Source organism: Myotis nattereri (assembly GCF_964212035.1).
Source record: "Myotis nattereri genome assembly, chromosome: 9".
In the NCBI taxonomy this organism is placed as follows: Eukaryota; Metazoa; Chordata; class Mammalia; order Chiroptera; family Vespertilionidae; genus Myotis; species Myotis nattereri.
Genome location: NC_138084.1, coordinates 41067477 through 41077446, shown reverse-complemented (window position 1 = coordinate 41077446; position 9970 = coordinate 41067477). Strand labels below are relative to the sequence as shown.

Here is a 9970-nt window from a genome sequence, read left to right as displayed (position 1 = left end):
CCTTTCTTGCTACTGAAAGATATTATTAGGCAATATATGCCCCTCTCCCTTGCCCTAAGAATCCCCTTGGCCATTTCTTTTGGGGCAATGGCCCTGACCACTACCCCTGGAAAGTCTCCTGCTATGTTGAACTTTCCCTACCATACAGCCTGTTCAAGTGCTGTCCCAGAAAGCTCATTGTATGCTACTGCTATCTTATGGTGAAACCTTTTCCTTGATCATTCCCCAAATCCATTGAATTATAATAGAACTAGAGGCCTGGTGCACAAATTTGTGCACAGGTGGGGTCTGGCCAGCCCTGCCCCTGATCAGGGTGGGTGGCCTGGCTGCCTGGGGGGAGTGGCTGCGGGAGGTTGGCCAGCCAGCCCAGCCCCGGATTGGGGTGAGGGGAGCCGATCGGGGCCCTGATTGAGCCAGTTGGCCGCCACATAGCAACTGGTCATTCCAGTCATTTCAGTTGTTCTGTTGTTCTGGTCGCTTGGCTTTTATATATATAGATGGGTGGACTCCCAAGATTTCCACTAACCAGATGGCTAAACAAATATTAAATTAATTTAAGCCATTGAGGAAGAGTCTTCTGACATCCACATTCTGATTCCATCACATTCCTGCAATGTCAGTCTCTAATACCTCTGAAGTGGAAATCTCTACCTTCTTCCTTATTGGGCTCCCAAGGATGGAGCATGCTCACATTTGTGTCTCCATCTCCATTTGCCCCATGTATCTCATTGCCATGCTGGGGAACTGCACCATCCTCTTTCTCATAAAAACAGGGACCTCTCTGTATGAGCCTATGTACTGTTTCATCTCCATGCTGGCCTTTTCTGACCACAGACTGTCCATCTCTTTGCTTCCAACCATGTGGGTAATCTTCTTGTTCAATGCCGCTAGAATTTATCCTGATGTCTGCTTTGCCCAAGAGTTTTTCTCTCATGGATTCTCAGCTATGGATTCATCAGTTGTTCTTATTATGTCCATCCACTGTTTTATGGCTATTTTCAACCTGCTGAGATACACCTCCATCCTGATCAATGAAAGTCATTAATTGGCCTTGTATTTTCTATAGAAGTATCTCATTGTTCTTCACTAATCCCTTTATTCTAAAGAGGCTGAAATTCTGTACGAAAATCCTTTTATCTCACCCCTACTGCCTCCACCAGGATGTCATGAAGCTGACCTGTTCTGAAAGGGTCAATATAATCGATGTTTGTCTGTGGATCAAACAGCTATGTTAGGGCTGGTGTGCATTTCTGTATTATATGCTGACACTGAAAATTGTTCTGGGCACCACCTCATACAAGGACCATTTTAAGTTCCTCAACACTTACAACGTTTGTGTTGTGATCAACTTCTATGTGCCTATTGTCACCTTAGCTATTTTTAAAAATTCATCTTTATTGTTGAAAGTTTTACAGATGTCCCCCCCTCCCAATTACCCCCTCTTTCCCACTCCTACCCCCTACCCAGACATTTTGCTGTTTTGCCAAAAATGTTTCATCAGTTATTAAGGTTATCTTAGCTGAAATTTTCCTTCTGGTTCCACTACTAATGAATTTCAATGTATACCCTGCAAATAGTTATCAGATTAGAAATCTAATTCTTGCAAAATTATATAACAAGGTTGATAGAAAATTTTAGCTGCAATGAATGCTCAGTTCACTTTACTATTTTTGAACAAACATGGGGATCTAAGAATTATGATGACTAGAGAATGACATCAATATGTACTGTATATACTCAGCAGCCTCATCAATTTTTAAATTATTGATTTACTTTAACAGCAACAACATAGTAGATGGGTTGGGGTCATAATATGCTGATTATTGTGAATCTCACCTCTTTTTTCTCCTTTACTTCTCCACACAATTAGCTATATGTCTATATCAGCTACAGCCATGTATTAAATGTAAAATTAATAGGTGAGCAAATATTTTATTCACTTATATTTTAAATTGTCTGAAATATATTTAATAAACTGCCTTCTTTGGTATGTATATTGGGCAGAGGTGCTACTTATCCAAGTTTGTATAACACCATCTTTTTTTTCAGTTATAGGCCTAAATAACAGTATTATTTTTTAATTGTCTATATTCTACATCAATGTGTACGTGATCAAAGTAGAGAATTTTAACTTCTATCTTTGTCAGTGTCCAACAAAGTGCCTGGAACGTATGAGTTGTTTATTGTACATTTGCTAAAAGCATAGTAATCCTAGCAAATTTTGAAGACATGAATATAATGCATGATAACAAAGCCAAAAAATCTGTTAGAATATGTCTAAAAACCCCTATTATTGTAGAGTTTATTTGTTCTACAATTACTTGGGACAGGCATTAAAATAAAAACAAGCACAAATAGTATTCAGAAATCATAAAGTAGGTGGAGTAATTTCATATATACTAATATACTATAGATAGGATCTAGTCAGGTTCTCACTAAAAGTTACCTGACTGAACTTAATTTTTTAATTTTTATTTATTAATGGAAGCATCTGCATCCCAACCCATAGGACAATAGTCTGCATAATAAGAACACAGTCAACCAGAATATAGGCCCTTAAATCAATAAAAAATATATTACAGTAAATACCTGACTGAATTTAGACCTGTTTCGAATAAGCACTATTGTCTTTAATCCACACTAAATTCTGAACATTAGAAAGCCTGTATTAATAACGATAGACACTCCATTGTAGTGACAGTAAACCAAGTCATGTTATATTAAACAAACACAACATTCTTATATAGAACATTACAATGGTTCACAGATATGAAGTAAAAGTTGCAGGAACCTAAAACTATTATCAAGTTCTAGAAGATGTTAGCACCACAACTCGCTCTCTTTGCTTCTGCCAGTACTCAGAATAGAGCAACCAAAACAGTGTGGTGAATGGCTGTCAATTGGAGGAATAGGTAATGGGGACACTTCTTATACCTCAACTGTCAGAGAAGAGAGTGGACTTTCACTATAAGCTCCACTTAGAGATCTAGGGAAAGGGTTGAAAAATATAGAACTGGTCAGTATACACATGGATATTTAGCAAAATATAGCAAAACTGAGTCATCATGGTGCTACTACAATCACTGTGACAATATAAAACAAAAGGAGGCCTTTCTCTTCCTACAAGGGTTAGAGAAATGATACTTGGGAAGAAGAAACAAATCAAAACAAATTTAATAAAGTAAAAGGAAAAAAACTAGTAGTTGTTTACTAGAACTGCCAATGATAGCAGCCTCACATTCCTGACGTGACATCAGTGATAAATAACATTAAAAAGCGTAACCCATGGACACAGACAACGGGGTGGTGAAGGCCTGGGATGGGGGGTGGGAGTGGGCTAAAGGGGTCAATGGGGGAAAAGGGGACATATGTAATACTTTCAGCAATAAAGATTTTTAAAAATTTAAAAGTAATTAGTAAAGGATACACCACAAATCAATTTGCATAGTGGCCTGTAGGAATTTTATTGGGAGTTATCAGAAAACACATGCATCATGCCATTACACCAATAATTAGAAACCAACGTACTTAGCAGGGAATGCAAATTATCAAGAAATGTTAAATCATTTTGAGAATGCTATCTTTATTAAGGCAGACATGTACCTCGATTTATATCATCTTGACTGAGAGCATCTCCACAGGAAGCGGTGGAAAGCCCTCTTCTCAGCCTTGGCAGGGCATTAGAATTTCTTGGGGAGATTTTAAATGCCTGGATAATAAGGCAACTAGACAAGCCAATTAAATAATAATATGAAATTATTTTAACTCATTATTCTATTGATAAATATGAAAGTTGTTTCTAAATTTTGACTGTTACAAATAAAGTTTCTATAGATATTCTTAGAAATGGTTCGCTTGTGGCAATTCTGGTAGTTAGACTATAGTATTTCATTGTGATACTAATTTTCATTTTCCCAAATGCAAATTGAACCGTGCCACTTTGAGTACCTCGCCCATTTTTAAATATTACTCTACTTACTGATTTGTAGGAATCCTTTATATTTCCTTTGTCAGATATGTGTAATGAGAATATTTATTCCTTGGGAATGGTTTGTATTTCATTCTCTTAAAAGTGTGTTTCAAAAATGAGAAGTTCTTCATTTCAATTAATTATAAGTGATTAATTATTATTACCTTGCAATTAATCTTTTTATGTCCGTGGTTATCTAAAGTCATGAAAATGTTATTATAATTTTTCTTCTACATGTTTTTCCCTTTTTTGTAATCCTTAGGCGTTAATGATCCAATTGAAATTAATTTATGATGAAGCTCAATATTAATTAATTAATATATGCAAATTGCTCCATTTACTGAAAAGACCTTTTTTTCCCTATTGAATTTTGCCATTGTCATTTTTTCTATTCTTCTGTGTTGATTTGCAACCTTGGGAATTTCCTGGGTAAAATGGGAAACTGGCGTCTCTTTACAAAGGGCAAGGAGCAACAGAAGAAAGAGGCAGACCACACCAGAATGGTGTGTGGCAGGTTTAAAAAACAAAGATTAAAAAATAAATTTAAAATAAAAAATCAAGGTAACAACATGAGATTTGTCTTGGGTGTGTACAAGATCAGCATATCTCGGCACCTGCTTGCAAGAATCTTAAAAGTTTATATACAAGCCTTAACTAGATTCAGTCATGTATGCAGTCCTGATGGTCTCAACAATACATTGCTCTCTTCAGGTTACCTCCTTGAAAATGATTCCCACTGTGGGAATGGTGGGCAGAACATAAATTCTAAGGACAGGGGAGGGGGTGTGGAGCTTCTGATTGCCTGGTCCAGCTTGTGGGTCAACTGGAGGTCATGCCCTTTCAGTTACCTTCTCCAACATTTTGTCTATATCATACCACTGAATAAATGTTGTTTTAGTTAGTTTTAAGATATAATGGTGTAGTTCAAAGGTTTCTAATCTTGCCTAATGTAGGTCTTTTGCAATTTGACGTAAAGTATACCATCAACTTGTCAATTTCCACATAGAAACCTACTAGGATTTGAGTAAAATTGTTCTGAGTCAATATGCTCCTTTGGGAAGAATTGTTATCTTAACAATACAGAGGTTTCTAATCAATGACCACGATCCATCTCTCTACTTATTTGGGTCTTTTGTAAATTTTTTTAAGTTTTCAGTGTAGATATTTTGAAAGTAGTTTATTCTGTTTATTTTTACAATAGAAACATAAATGATTGGCTATCTCCTGCAGCCCCCCCCCCCCCTCCTCCCGCAAGGATCGAGCCAGCAACCCAACAGGGAATCGAGCCGTGACATCCAAGTTCATAGGTTTATGCCCAAGCATTGAGCAACACTGGCCGGGTTATTGGGCTATTTTTACATTTTCATTGTTCCTGATCAAACATCTTGATTGTTTGATGTAAATGGTATTCTAAATTATACCACTTGTTTTTTCAAGTATGTAGGAATTGTTTTTTATCTTTTATCTGGCTTGTTTTTCTAAATTCACTTGTTCTTTATATTGATAGATTTCTACATAAATAATCATTTGTAAGTAAACATCTTTACCCTTTCAAATGTTTATACTTTTCTTTATTTTTTTATATTATACTATCTTGGACATCTAGCACAACTTTTAACAGAAGTGTTAATGGGAACATCCTGACCATTACTTGTCAGTGAAGAAACTTGTACAATATTTTTTCATTCTTGTCAATGCTAGCTATAGCATTTTTATGCATATCAATGCAAGGTAGGACCCTCCATTTCTAGTTACTCAGAGGTTTTGTGATGAAAATATATTATATTTTACCTATTGAGGTGTTCAAATAGTAACTCCTCTATTTTAGTGTGAAGTATATTTATGACTTTTGAAAACATATATTTTTAAAATATATTTTTATTGATATCAGAGAGGAAGAGGGAGAGAGAGATAGAAACATCAACATTGAGAGAGAATCATTGATCAGCTGCCTCCTGCATAACCCATATTGGAGATTGAGCCAGAAACCCGAGCATATGCCTTGACTGGAAATCGAACCATGGCCTCCTGGTTCATAGGTCGACGCTCAGTGCACTGAGCCATGCTGGCCGGGTACCTCCTAAGTTTCTAAACATCGACTCTTGCTATTTTTAAATTCATTCTTTATGCAAAGAAAGAGTTATGCCTTTAAAATGAAAATTAGATGATGTGATGCCTCTTGTAAATATGAGCTCTTCCTTTTTTGAGAATAGAATTAAAGCAATGAAGTAGTAGTATAAGACCGCACATTGACTGGATATTCTCTACATCTCCAGTATCATTAAGTCCCAGCCCCTTTGGCCTTCTGTATATTTGTGAAATTTGCGGAGCTCTTTTTTCCCTGTGAGTTTTCACATCTGACCCCTTTTTTCATCACCCCTTTTCATAGTCGTTTTATCCATTGTTTTGTTACCTTTTGACTTAAATCCTCACTTCAAATTATGACCCTTTTTAAAAAATTTCTTTTATAGCTTGTTTATCTTTTATTCTTTTCTATTTTTATTAGTATTTGCAACCACCCATATATTTGTTTATTTTTTTCCTTTTACTTTCTGACTAAGATGTACAAAGAATGGCAAATTACAACTATTTTATTTATCTCTGTGTATCTAGCATGCTTTGGGATGTGGAGTATATCTCCAGTAAATAATTGTTACTGGATGAATGTATGCGTAAGGTCATGTTTGGGGAAAAGGAAATCATTTGTTGTAAAGTTCAGAAATATGCCATAGAGATATGATATAATTTTCTTGTTGTCATTACCAAGGTAGGCATATCACATATGCTCAAATATTTTAAAGTAGGAAAATATAATATAGGATTAAGCAGGTATTTATTGCCTTGGTTTTGGTGGGTGACAAACAGTTCAACTTACCTTCTTAATATGACATCAAAAATTTGAAGGTTATAGATCAAAGATTTAATTTTTTCTTATGTCCATTTGACACATGTCTTTTCCACATACCACATTTCCACAAACCACAGCAATTCTTGTCTCCTACAATTACATCCTCAGTTAAATCAAAAAGCAAAGTCCATAGTGTCAAATGCTTAATGGTTAATAGTTAGCCCATTGATTCTTTATGTAAGGTAAGAGTTACAAATTAATGAAAACATTTTACAGACATAAACATTGCTTTTGAACCTCTGATAGATGCAATGTGTGCTTCTAGTCATTTTTAAGCATATTTTTCATTTTATTCTTATAATAAACTAGCTTTATATTAAAAATTCCTATCTGTTTTTTTCAGTTAAAGATATTGAGGCTCTGAGAAATTAATTTCATGAACTTCACACAGATAAGAAATCAAAAGCTGGTTCAAACCTTATCCTTTCTACCCCAGGGCAGTACTGTGTTGCCTACATTTCAGCTTTGGTATTCAGAATTGCATTTTTTCCACAATGCTATCATAGTAGAAGATCCTGTTTCCATTCAGGGCAAGAAGTCTATCAGTGTCTTGAGTGCATAACTCATGCAAAAGTTTCATAGTGTACCTGTGAGTACAGACAGTGAGTTACGTGCTTCAAAAACACAATGGCAAGGCAGACATAGAATAGACATTCCCATTACAAAAAAAGAGAGACAAAATAAAAAGCAAAAGGCACAGGTGCCAAATAAATCCAGAACCTAGCACGGCAGATTCCGTTAGATCTTAAGGCTTGAGATTAATCCTCTTTTGCTCAATGTTTCATTCTCTAGGCCACCAGGGTGTTGTCCCTGCATTTTAGGCCCGTGTCTCTTCAATAGGTATTGACAGCCTGTTCCACTGAAATCAAGGAAGTGACCCCACCTTTTGAAACCAAAGAGGAAGGAGCTCTGTCCTCCAAAGGCCCTTGGTCACCTTGGAAGCACTGCTGATCTCTGAACCACCTTTGGGATCATTCCTCCCTCTGCTTGAAGGTTAACACATGTTCTCAGCTTAGTAGCTCTATTGGCCAGTCCTGTAGCCTCCCCAGAGTCCTTCGTTCTGTCCCGTTTCTGTCCCAACTGATATGAACTGACAACTTTTTTGCTGTATACAATTCTCACAAAACTTGTTGGTTTCAATGCAATTAACAGTGGTCCAAGTCATCGGCCAAGGGGGCTGTCTATAGATCTTCTCTGGATAACCCAGTCTTTATTCCTGGTTTCTTCGAAAATGGACAATGGATCCACGAGTCACACCCATAATCTATTCAGCAACTGGTTGTCCAGCCACACTCTTGATGCTGTTTACAGAAGACACATTAAAAAAATGCAATATGGATATAATGAGAATTTACCAAATCTTCAAGTTCTATTTTCATTTTGTTTAGCAGTTTCTTCTCAATTGATCTCTCTCACATTTTACTACAGGCAGCAAGAAGAAACCAGGCTGTGCCTTCAACACTTAGAAATCCCCTCAGCTAAATATCTAAGTTCATCACTTACAAATTCCACTTTCCACAAAAATACAATTCAGCCAAGTTCTTTGCTACTTTATAACAAGAATCACCTGTTCTCCCAGTCTCCAATAGCATTTCCTTTGTTTCCATTTGAGACCTCACCAGAGCACCTTTAATGTTTATATTCTACCAACATTCCATTCCTCTCTCTCTAAAATCAATAGAATATAAACACAATTTTATCTAGAAACAGCAACCCATAGACTCTGGCTACAGAATACATAGAAATGTATCTATATGTATGCCACATATAAACAATAATATCTGTATGGTTTTGACCTACATTTGTAATTTTCTCTGTGTCAATTCTTATCCATGTCACTTTTCCTTGGGCTTCTGTTTTATCTAAATTACAGTCTAGGAGTTTTGTGAGCAACCTCAGAGGATTACATCCCAGGACACCATTATAGTAGAACACTGAGTTAACTCTGTTTTTCAGCTGTCATAAACAGCTGCGGGCTTAATATAAAACTACTTCCCTTGGACTGTACAAAGAAGGGGAGATAGAGCATTGCTGCTTGATATTTTACTCGTGTCTCTATTTGTATTGAAGAGTGAAGCATCAAAGGTGAATTTCCTTTTGATTTGTGAATGTTTTACTCAGAGGGAATAGAGATGATCAAAGGGGGCTGAGAATAACTGGGCTTCATATGCATCATGCAGTCCATTTTCTGAATCTAATGGGGGGTAGTACTGAACTAATCTACTCTTGCTACAGTACTAATCTAATCTTGCTACATCTAAAATCTATGTACAAAATTATTACATAGTTGGTAGATAAAGTATAATTTCTACATCTGCTTTGAGTTATAGAGAATGAAATGAACTTTGGAAACATGATGAAAGTATGAGGTGAAAAATGGCATAATACGGAGAGTTTATTTATGGAGATGGACCCAAGGTAGGCAACAGGGTGCCTAGAAGACTTATTCTTGGCCAACATCCTGCTACTGAGCAACAGCCTGTTACCTGGATGTTTCAGTTCTTAAAAATTACAAATACATCTCTTACCTCTCTCTCTCTTTCTCTCTCATCTGATCTCAAAATGAATATATTTTATATGTCCATATTGATATATATCCCATAAATATTAAGCTATAATTAAAAAGGATGACAATAATAGTCTGTTCTACTTTATCCTGATGTTCATCCACTCTGCCTCAAGTTGGAGACCCAGATAAAGTGCCGTTATTTCATTATTTGAGTTTATGAGTTCCCTGTTCCTTCTCCACTGTTTTGAAGTCATTGCAAAGTGCTTCTCTAGTTCCTTTAAATAATTACAGAAAGTAATTCTCTCTCAAATTAGATTTTATTATTCCAGGTCGTATTGCTAAAAAATGCTGTCTCTAGGTTCATAACCACCTGAAGCTTTCTAGGTTATCTCTACCCACATTTCCACTGCCTTAACCAGGCAGAAGGAATGAACACAGTAATAACTAGCTCTATACGGTGGTAAAATTCACAGGTTTCCTCAGAGAAACTGATGTGGAGTAAAGAGTGAATGAAGACTCTTTCAAGCAGAACTAGAATCCATCACAATCACAACTCCCTAAAATTATCTGCTATGAGATAGGA

At 36.2% G+C, this 9970-nt stretch overlaps 1 pseudogene across 1 annotated transcript; it reads left to right on the top strand.

Moving 5' to 3' along the window:
• Window positions 1-613: 613 nt before the first annotated feature.
• LOC308525477 (olfactory receptor 51A4-like) lies at window positions 614-1235 on the top strand (annotated as a pseudogene). The gene has a single exon. The product of its transcript is annotated as an olfactory receptor 51A4-like (transcript).
• The last annotated feature ends 8735 nt before the right edge of the window (window positions 1236-9970 follow it).